The following is an 11,373-nucleotide window of genomic DNA, read 5'->3' as shown; positions in this document are numbered from 1 at the left end:
GTACTATATTTTTCTCTAAGTCAATTTGAAACACACCCAAATAACATCAATGTTCCAGGCTATTTTCGAGTGATAAACTTGAACATGATTTGGTTCCGAACAATAAATTGTTCTCCATCGAAATTGATCAAGTATGAATAAATGTTCATTAAGCTTAGTCATTTTATTTCGAGAAATTTGTAAACTAAATAATTAGTTCACAACTCGAAATTCTTGTATATGCAAACAAGTTCCATATTCTGATACAAGTCATAAAGCAACCATACTTTCAGAGTTAACTATTCTGATCTCAACACCTTCTTCGCTTCCCTCCCCGAGATCAACCATTCTCCTTCATTTTCTGACCGAAGCAAGACTGGAACGGCCATTTCTTAGTTTAGGCCGGAATTATATAGATTGATCTCTCGAATCTAAAGTACTCTTGTGCAGTACATTTGTTTATTCATTTCTCGCTGGTACACCCAAATTTACCATTTCCAGCAGAATCACTTTTTACCCCAAAACATGTCCCAATAACATTTGGAAATAGAGATTTTAATATAGTGGGAAACAAAACAAGCTACTAGAAAGTGTACTCAATTGAAATGGTATACTGGGAGAGTTACAGAAAGAATTTCCATGGAATTAAGTTGAAATCACATTTTAGACCGCGTTATTTTGAAATTGGCTAATCAATTAATTTGTATTCAAATGACGGAAAACATATTCTTACATTCTGGGTTACCTCATGTCCATAGCTTATGAGGCTCTGATAGCAAAATGAATAAGGAAGTGCAAAGCAAACTAACTCCAACTTACCAGTATGTAGTTGTCAAGCTGATCCACACTATAAAAGCGCACACGTAAAAAAAATTTGTTAACAAGGAAAACGACAATCTTACAGAAGAACCCCGGGACTTCATCCATTTTGAAAACCATATTGTTGCTACAAGCACTAGCCTGCCATCATGCTTCGGACTGGAATGTAGTTGAGGCTCAGTCATCCTTCAAGAAATTCAACTTTAGTCGTGCTTGTTAGAGCACTGCTCGGTCAAACTAGCAAATTTTGTTATCTCAAGCTTGTTATCAATATCAGTTGAACAAAACTATATCTTGATTTTTAATCTATTACAGTCAAGTCTTGGACTTGGTATAAACGTTGACAATTGAGTATCAGACATCACTAAATAACTTTCGAGAACCGAAGATCGACGAAGACATTTGGAGAACTTGATCAATACTAAACGTACGTGAATACTAAACCATTCTATTTACTCATATGCATCATCATTATATTTGTATGAAACTATGTCATATGACCTCTAATAGATTTGATATTGCAATGAAGAAATTTCGAGTCAACCTTGTCTTGTTAAATATATTGAAATACGATTTAAGAAACGGATGTTCACCGGTCTTTAGCAATCTTAGTTCAAAACAATTTGTTGTTCAAGAACTATCAGATCATTTGAAAACTTCCCAAGCAATTTTATTTATATCCATGGAAATTGGGAATGTTTCAAACATCAAAATAGAGTGTTTGTAGAAATACTGTAATTTGGACTCAGGGTAGGTTGGAGAACCATTTCAGAAACCATGTATATCTGATGTTCGAAATATAAAAAGGTTTGCGAACCAGTTCGCAAACCGTAAAGTTATGAATGTGACATTTCACGAACTGTAGTGATCTGAATTTTTGAAACATCCAACGGTTCACGAACCGTAGACGTCTGAGTTCGGGAATAGCAGAATGGTTCATGAACCGTAGCATCCTGAATTCACGAACTGACTAACGGTTTACGATCCATATCATAAACCATCCCAGTGTTCAATAGAAGATATTCAAACACAAGTTTTATAAACTTGTTTAACATTTCTATGACTCTCATAAAAACCTCTAAGACATCTATGATCACTAAAACATCTTTTGTATGTGCATCATGATTCAAATCTTATGTGTTTAACTGAACATAATATTGCTTGCTAGTTCAAGTGCATATTTGATAAAAACAATCATTATACATGGTTTTAGAACCCAGACCATAGTTATTCTTCTAGGTGATTTTAAGATAAACTTCTCACATGCTTACTTTAAACCCTAACTAAGCGGAGAAAGTGTTTGCTTGAATCTCAAGTTATTTTTACTTGAATTCTAAGAAACCGATAGTCTTGAAAATCTATAAATAGATAGACTCATTCACCTGGGAAATTCATTCCCTGACAGTTTTGTGTCCTAGTTGATTGCTAAAGTCGTCCTCTATGAACCTAGGTTTTCTCGATAAACATAGTTAGGCTTATGACTGAAGAAATTCACTTAGGTATTTGTGAAGTATCTTTACCTTGATAGTTCGTGTGTCCTGATCTTGTTTAAATCTTGTTCTATCAAGGAATATTTTTGAACAATGAAATATACAATGACTGATACGAGGAGCAGCGGGGCAGCTTTAGTTGTTTTTTCTTTTATTTTTGTTTTAGATTTTATTTTAGTTTCTAACTCTGTTTTCTAGAGTTTTTATTTCAGGTACCAATCTTGGTGTTCACATGAATTGTTAGCATTCATCGTCGAGAATTTGTTTCTCGATATCCTCTATTGGAAACACTTGATGCTATCACCATGCAGGGTTTCCAAGAGGAATCAATGGAAGTTCCCAAATTATATGTTCTCCATACACTTCCGAGCTTTGCATTCGGGATACATACATATGACGTCCACTATTCCCATTCCAAATGATGGCCATTCCCCATCATTTGTTGGACCACCAGTCCTATATCAGTTGTTAGAGCCTACACGACACATGCTTTTGGGACAAATTCCAGTCCTTAGTTAGCAATTCGTAGCTCGCGGTACGCACTAAAGTAGGGGTGGGATTTGGGTTGGTTGGGTGGGTTAGAAGGCTTTCCAGGCAGACCCGCATTAGGAATCTTTTGCCCATATTGCCCATCGAACCCGTGGAACCCATACAGGTACTGCCCAAGTCCGCCCAAGTTATATTCCTCGGGTTCCTCGAGTTGGTCCAAGTTTCTCTGCGCCATGCGATTTTGTTAATATGATTAAACAAATTTTAGTAATAATAAGATTTAATTGCTCCATATATCTCCAATTTCCAAATAACTGAAGATTATTTATACTTAAAATATAATTTATTTTCATATTGAGTGATTAATGAGATAGATATAATTTATATTTTCATTATTAGATTTGAAGATAATATTTAAAATTACTCTAGATAGATAATAATACCAATTATAAAAATATTTTTGTATAACTATATCATGATATTTCGGGTTGGGCGGGTTGCTTGAGTTAGAATTATCTGTGTCCATGCTTGCCCAAATTTAACTCGGGTTTATAAATTTTATGCCCATGCTTGTCCAAAATTTTGAAATACATTGCCCATATCCGCCCAACGTTCGGGTTGGGCATGGGTTGGATGGGTTAACCCAACCCAAGTCCCACCCCTACATTAAAGGGCAAACGTACGTGTAATATTCGGATTCATAAAAGCTAAATTCAATTATTCGACAGTAATTCGAAACGACATACGTACGTGTATAATTTATTTAGAGATATGAATTCGAGATATAAAATTCACCATGTATTAAATATGAAGAACATATTGAATGTTAAGAAATCACTTCAGAGGGTTTTGATTTGTGTAACAAATACAAGATATATTTTATAAATATGTGTCGTTATCCTCAAAAAAACAAGTTGGCTCAGTGCAGTGCAGCTAGTGCAGTGAGTTATAGGTTAGTATTAGTACGTACTTCGACTCTCTCAATGTCAACTTTTTAAAAACACGAAAGAAAGAAAAAAACTGATGGTTTGGACCTTAAAACTGAATTAATTGGCCCGAATCAAGGCGGCCGTTTATTGCTTAAAACGTAAATACTTCGGAAATCTCACAAAATACACAAACTGAGTTCGCAGTTTCAATTGGATGATCGTTCCATTCGGTAACGAAAAAAATCACGAATGATTCGACGAATTGCTAACTAGGTTCCAGTCTACCTAGAATCATTCTTTCCAGTAGGCTCTAATTTTAAGAAAAACATACAAAGAACTTTTTAAAGAATCTTGCACCAACTCCACTATCAAGTTTCAACTCCAAACGTACATAATATTTCCATAGCAAAATAAACACGTCAATGTAACAATCTGCTACCTACCAGACAATATTGCAAAATATGTAGAACCTCTTTACGAATTTCCTTTTCATCGATGGCACTAGAAAACACCTCCCGATATCAAAAGTTGTCCTAATTGATTAGAGTGAAGTGTATGTGTCAACAACTTTTTGAAAAACACAAAAGAAAGATAGAAATGATGGTTTGGGCCTAGAAACAGGATTAATTGGGCCGAATCAAGGCGGCCGTTTCTTGTTCGGATCGCATAAAACACAAATAGTTCGGAAATCCCACAATACACAAACTGACTTTGCAATTTTAATTGGATGCCCGTTCAGTTCAGTAACGATCGACACGTTAAAATCCGTCGAATTGCTAACTAGGTTCCAGTAATCACTCTTTCTACTAGGCTTTAATTTGAAGAAATACAGACAAAAAAACTTTTTAAGTAATCTTGGACCAACAGTTGGTCACCAACTCCACTATCAAGTATCAACTCCAAACATACATAATATTTCCGTAGCAAAATAAACATGTCAATGTAACAATCTACTAACTACCAGACAATATTGCAAAATATGTAGTACCTCTTTACGAACTTCATTTACATTGATGGCACTAAAAACACATACTCATATCAAAACACCTACACATATATATCATCTCCTACGTAAAGCTGTAAGAGTTGGGACCACCGGCCAAAAGATTAAAGCCAATACTAGTGATGAAGCGCCCAAGCCCAAAATCTGAGTTCATTTCAAACAATTTTTAGAAATTCTTCAATAAAGTAAATGGAAAACACATTATTAAGCTCTCAAACTTAAAAGGTGACAATAATAACACTTACTTCGGTTCTGACCTTCAACTTTCACCAACAGGCTTGAAGCTTGCTCAAAGTTTGGAGAAATCTAAAAATCAAATTCATTTTGACAAAGATCAGTTAAGACCAAGTTAGACCTAAATTTCCAGAGGAAAGACTATATTTCCACCAATCAAAATTGTAATAACTTGAGTCCAAGCACTGGTCCAAGCACTGCCAACTAAACATCAATTCTCCAATTCTATAATATCCAACTGCAAGAAGATAGAACATCTCGGACCTTTGGGCTTGCAAATACCTAACACCAACATAACCTATAATAACAGTGTTTCAGTTAGTAAATAACAAGGACAATATTTAGTTTTGCATAATTTTGCAAGACGGATATTCAGGTTGTACACACAAAGAATGCTCTGAAATTTTCGTATCTTACCTTCCAGCATATCTAGTCCCCGCTGGACATCCTCTGGTTGTCTTGAGTGAACAAGTGCCCAGCACAACTTCATTATGCTTTCATCCGTCACCTCATCATATGTGCATCTGCGATATCTTTTTCACAATCCTGTAAACGCATAATAAAGTTCAGAATACAACAATACGAACTCGGACAAAAAAAAATCCTTCTTGTTCAACTCAATAGTTTAAAGAGAGCCAAGTACACATCCTAGGCAAACCTAAATTTCACAAGGCAACTAGCTTATATAAAGAGAACAGATAACTAGCCTCAGCAAAAACCTAAATTTCACCATATAAAGAGAGAACTAGCAACTACATGGCAACTTACAATCAAGAAATCTGTCAAACCATACACAACTGGTCATCAAGACTTTGGCAAAGAAGGCTAGTTGCCCCTGGATAATACAGTGTGATAAAAACAGACAACAAGACAAAATCATTCCAAAAATAGACAGGATGGATGCTTGCCAGTGAAGGCTTTTCATAATAGATGTTTGCCAGTGAAAATTTACTTAGTCAATATAATCAAGGAAGACAAGAGAAAAGAGAAAACAAATAATTAAACAAACTATAAAATCATGGAAATGTCAACTAAAAGCTTCTATATCAAAAGAAACAGAACCAATTAACAAAATCTGAGCCATACATACTGAATAAATGATAACATGGAAGACGAACACTTACAAGTATCATATCACGATAGCATGGGATCTGATCTGTCCCATTGAGGAACCGGAAAGATGAGCTTCGATTTAGTATTACTTTCTGCAGGGTCAAAGCTTGCCTAAAATCCGGTGCAATCTACAAATCAAATTGACAAACAGATCAGCTAGGACCAATTCAGGTCTAGAATATCTCTCGTTTATATACATATACACTCGTATACTGTAAGTATATTGAAAACCAAACAAAGGGTATTTTAAACGATAATAATTTCAGATCCCCTAATTCAGTTTTTTCGCCTCTACTCATCCCCTGAAACAAAGGGTTACGTTCTGTTTATATGAGTGGGAAGGGGGTTGTTTCTTATGCAATTGATCAAAGAATAGATATTGGAGTAAAGTGGGAATCATGTCATAAATACCAAGATGTTATAATAGAAAAACAAAATGATCAGGTGCAAAGAGAAGAAACATGAACGATTATTATGTCAGATAAACAATAAGAGAAGAAATAATTTAAGAAAATGCTAGCCACTGTACATTCCAAATTCAAAATGAGTATCAAAAGAATCCTCTAAACAGACCAACTATTAAGTAACAACAAATGAGTACAAATACTAGAATGGAGATTTTTTTTTTGTGAGAGTGGAAAATCATCATTACGGATACAAATACAATATAGAACGATTAATTTGGCATTGAAATACAGAAGTGTATGCAATCCTAACGCAATATATTTTACCACCACTAAAGCAACAAAAAGGCATGAAAGGTGAGACTATTCCTCCTTCATGATTCTCAGACTGGAACACTTTTTCTAAATACATTTTAGAAGTGTTGTCCATAGAACTCATATATGAGTTTTTCATAGAAGCTTCAATCATATCTTAGGTCCCATACCTTTTGATCAAAGTTGAAGTTAGTTGGTACAGTAAGCTTCTTAGTCAAAAGAGCTCTACATAACCTGAACTCCTAACAAAAGCACACTGTTTATGGCAGATTCGTAGATAACTAGTGACAAAACAAATAAACAAATAAAATTTTGCTCTTCTTTTACAGTGTGATTCTTGCGTGTAGATACTAAGACTTCCATCTGCAATTTAACTCATACGCAGAAAGCCCTTATTTTGACAGTACTTGTCTCAACACTAATGGAGGCTTATATTTTGGGAATTTCCTGTGAATATCACTGCACATACAAGCATATACCCCTTATAAACGACTACCATCATAACCTAGACTAAAAGGTAACTGTAGCATAAGATACGTAATTACCTACAGCACTCAACATGAACACATCACCCAATAAAGCCGATAACCATTGTGCTTTTTTTTTACAACATTAGCAATCAGGTTATGGCTTCAACTACTGGCGAGGATACCTGGTCACTTATCCCCAAACCAAACAAAAGTTAAGCTACATGAAAACTTTAACTGCCTCAATCAGTGCAAACTTCACAAAAGAAAACAAAATAAAACAAACTCGCCTAATTACAACATGATGATCCCAAATTGTTGGGGTGCACCTTTATCCTCTATTAAACGATACAATACTCATTAAGCTACAAATTGAACTCCTTATACTGTACAGAACCCTTTATCAATTCAATTATGAGAAACAACGACCCTAAGTGTTACCCTAAATTACGCAAAAACAAACAAAGAAACGAAGATTAATCCACTGCCTAAATCCTAAACCCTATGTATTATAGAAAAATAAATATGGAAATATGGACGCATAAGTTGTTCTCATTGCTATGAATACATACAAATGCAAAACAAACAAAATTGTATTGAAATGCAGAAGTTTATGTTATTCTAACACAAATTCTTATCAGCAACATATCTCAATATCTAAAAACTGCATGAAACTATTCTTCCTTCATGATTGCCAAACTGGAAACCATTTTCGAAATACATAGAGTTGGAACTGCTGTCCATATAACTTATGCATGAGCTTTTCATTGCAGCTTCAGCCTTATCCTAGTACTGGTCAAAGTTGAATTCGTAAGCTTCTTAGTCAAAAGAGCTCCACATAACCTAAAGTTCCTAACCACAACACACTGTTTATGGCAGAATAGCAGATAACTAGCGACCAAACAAACAGATCTAATATTGTTCTGCTTTCACAGTATCATTTGTGTATGTATCTTCCATCCACATGTTAACTCATACACAAAAAATCCCTTAATTTTCACAGCACTTGCCTCTACTTTAAAGGTGGTTGATATTCAGAAGTTTCAGTGTACACCATTGGACATACACGCATACACATATGATAGAACGACTACTGTCATGCCAAAACTAAAAGGTATCTGAAGCATAAGAAAGGCAGTTACCTAAAACATAATACTCAACGCTAAGATATCAACTGATAAAGCTGACAACCATTGTGCTTTTGATAATATTAACAATCAGGTTCTAATTTCACCTACTGGCTTGGCCATTTATCCCCAAAGCAAACAAAAGTAAAGCTACAAGAAAACTTTGACAATAGATTTCCAACAATTATATAACGGTTTTTTAACCTCAATCAGTGACAAATTTACTAAAAAAAACAAACATGTAACTACAGCATGATGATCCCAAACTGATGTGTGTTGTTGGATCTACAATTCAAGGCCTCCCACTGTATTTGACCTTGATAAAAGACTACAATCATGCCTAAACTAAAAGATAATTGTAGCATAAGAAAGGTACTTATCTATATAACACTCAACATGAAGATTATCACCTGATAAAGCTTACAAGACAACCATTAACAATCATGCTTTTAACAACATTAACTATTAGTTTATAAGCTACAAGAAACTTTGGTACTTATATTTCCCAACAATTATACAACAGTTTGAGTACCCCAATCAGTGACAAACTTCACAAAAAAGAAAATGTAATTTCTGTGGAACTACCATATGATGATCACAAATTGATGTATACATACAACTTTATCCCCTCTACAGACTGTTTGGAGAAATTCCTAACTCCTTATATTGTACTACAGTTATCTATAACACTCGACATGAAGATAAAAGCTGACAACCATTGTGCTTTTGACAACATTACCAATCAGGTTATAAGTTCATCTAATATTGTCCAGGTTATGAGTATCAAAATGAGTACTTGCAGTGAGAAGTGCACACAAGTTTGATAGCCTATTAAGTAACAACAAATGGACATATCTCTCCAATCTCCATATGAAGAGTGACTGCAACTCCACCAGTCCAAGTCGCAAGCAACCAAGCAACATAAAAAGCTGATTGATTAGCCATAATTCTTACCGGAGCTCCACCAGCAATCCGAGTCGCAAGAATTTGATCAATGATCATCAAATCATGATAAATATAATGCCCTAATTTGATCGACTGCCATCAACGGTTCTATTGTTTCCTTAGGGTCTTTCATATGATTTTTTTCTCTGCGAAGAACGAGAATCTTAGAGGTTTTTCTTTTAATTAAATGCCACGATTTTAAGAGAGTTTTTATTTTCCATTTACAGTTATGTCAGTTGTATTACATTCCCAGTTCCCACGATCATACTGGACTATCGGATAGGGGTAGATATATCAAAATTTTCGTGTTCTTCTCAAAAATTCACACAAACTGAATTTCAACCACTTTTCCAACTAACATGGGGTATCACTAGTGTTTCTGAGGGAAAGATTCTAAAAAATATTCTACATGGTTGAAACTTTGGTCCAAATAAACATCCAATTCCAAACATATATTCAAATTAATAACATGAAAAGAAAAGAGATCAAACCTCTAAACATAATTTCAGATTCGTCAAGCTTCCGTCATATGATTTGAGTCCGTAATATCCAACTGAGATAAGATAAACTTTATCCCTCTTTAGCCTCGAGCAAATTTCACCAATCAAAGCCTCGAGCAAATTTCACCAATCAAAGCCTCTACAAAAACAATTGTTCAGTTTTCTAGCATATAAAGTATAGTTATTTAAATGTCGGATTGACAAAAAAAAAGGGAATTGCTTATACATAAATTTTATTATTTCACCCTCAAGGTTCAATAGCCCTTTCTTAATATCTTGAATATTTGGTCCATAAACTAGAGTCCAGCACAATCTCAACATGTTCTCGTTCTTAATCTTATCTGGAATATCATTCCCAGCCTTCTCAATGTCTTTCCTACAGTCCTGTAGATGCAATAAAAGGTTACAATACAACAAATGAGTATCCTACTTAAAATATAGGATGATTAATGAAAAAGGAATTTAATCTCGTCTCAGGAATTGAAGCAAAAGTTTTTGATTTTTCATCCCACTCCCCACTTTTTCAAATTTGTTCGGAACTGTTCTGATATACTATATAATACTCACTTCTATTTGGTCCAAACTCTAAGCTGAACAATCCCTTGGTTGGACCTTCTCGATTTCTCCATGAAATAAGTTTCTGAGTTTGGCTTGTTTTATTATTGTAACCAATTTTTCCAGCAGGAACCCAAGCATCAGTTGATGGATTAGACCCATCTTTTAAAACAAGATTTCCATTATCACCAAGGACTACTTGAGTTGTATTCAGAGTATCTGAAGCTAAATTAGTAGACCAAATTGGTGAATCACTAAGTAAAACTAAGTTTCCATCTAACGTAGCCTCTAGATAATTGTTGTGGAGTAGAGTTCAAATCAGATGATTCTTATGAAACCATTTAAAGTTGATTTAACATCTATAATTATTATCAGGTTTTAGAACATTTGGTTAAACCCTAACCAAAAAATTAAAAGAACAGATGCTTACTTTTACCATCGACGGATAGTTAGGAAGCTGAAATTCCTCCCTTAATAAAGACGTCAGTAAAGATCCCGCTACTCTCCCGATCACATCTTCCATAATTTTAGAAAACAATATTTCAGAGTTCAGACAGAGAGAGAGAGAGAGAAAGAGGAAAAATCGAGTTGTTGCGCGCTACTTTCTAATGTTGGGATACCCCCTCTTAAACCCTGATGGACATCTGGACCCTGATATTCAGATGACAAAGTTTCAAGGCCCATGTTATAGGTGGCCTTCCAACCAGGGGTGAGTAACGGACGGACCGATGCGGATTAGGGGTCATCCGCCCAATCCGTTAAAGTTGCTGATTTGGAAAATCCAACCGTGTCCGGCCTAATTATTCGTGGATTTTACATCCGTGGATTAGCGGGTGATACGAACCAGATGCAGATTACCCACAGATTTATTTAGGATCGGTTACACTAATTCATCAAAACTAGTCATACCAAATCATAAGTCAGGCATTATGATTAGTTGTACCAAGATACATAACAAAGTTACGGTCGGTTCTAGCATCTCACACATATTGGTAATACAAAGA

General features: G+C 34.9%; 1 long non-coding RNA gene across 3 annotated transcripts; it reads right to left on the bottom strand.

Moving 5' to 3' along the window:
• Positions 1–4,548: 4,548 nt before the first annotated feature.
• On the bottom strand, positions 4,549–10,954 carry LOC113353659. Of its 3 annotated transcripts, none has more exons than XR_003361448.1 (7): positions 10,800–10,954; positions 10,041–10,198; positions 9,806–9,953; positions 6,068–6,184; positions 5,361–5,489; positions 4,955–5,241; positions 4,549–4,853 (listed from the first exon to the last, which is right to left on the bottom strand). It is a non-coding gene; the product is annotated as an uncharacterized LOC113353659 (long non-coding RNA). The 3 variants fall into 3 exon arrangements; XR_003361449.1 differs by having other exon boundaries at positions 10,060–10,198; XR_003361447.1 differs by having other exon boundaries at positions 9,806–10,198.
• Between the last annotated feature and the right edge of the window lie 419 nt (positions 10,955–11,373).

This window comes from Papaver somniferum, chromosome 2, assembly GCF_003573695.1.
Source record: "Papaver somniferum cultivar HN1 chromosome 2, ASM357369v1, whole genome shotgun sequence".
NCBI classification, from domain to species: Eukaryota; Viridiplantae; Streptophyta; class Magnoliopsida; order Ranunculales; family Papaveraceae; genus Papaver; species Papaver somniferum.
Note: the sequence above shows the minus strand (reverse complement) of the source record. Positions and strands in the feature narration are given on the sequence as shown.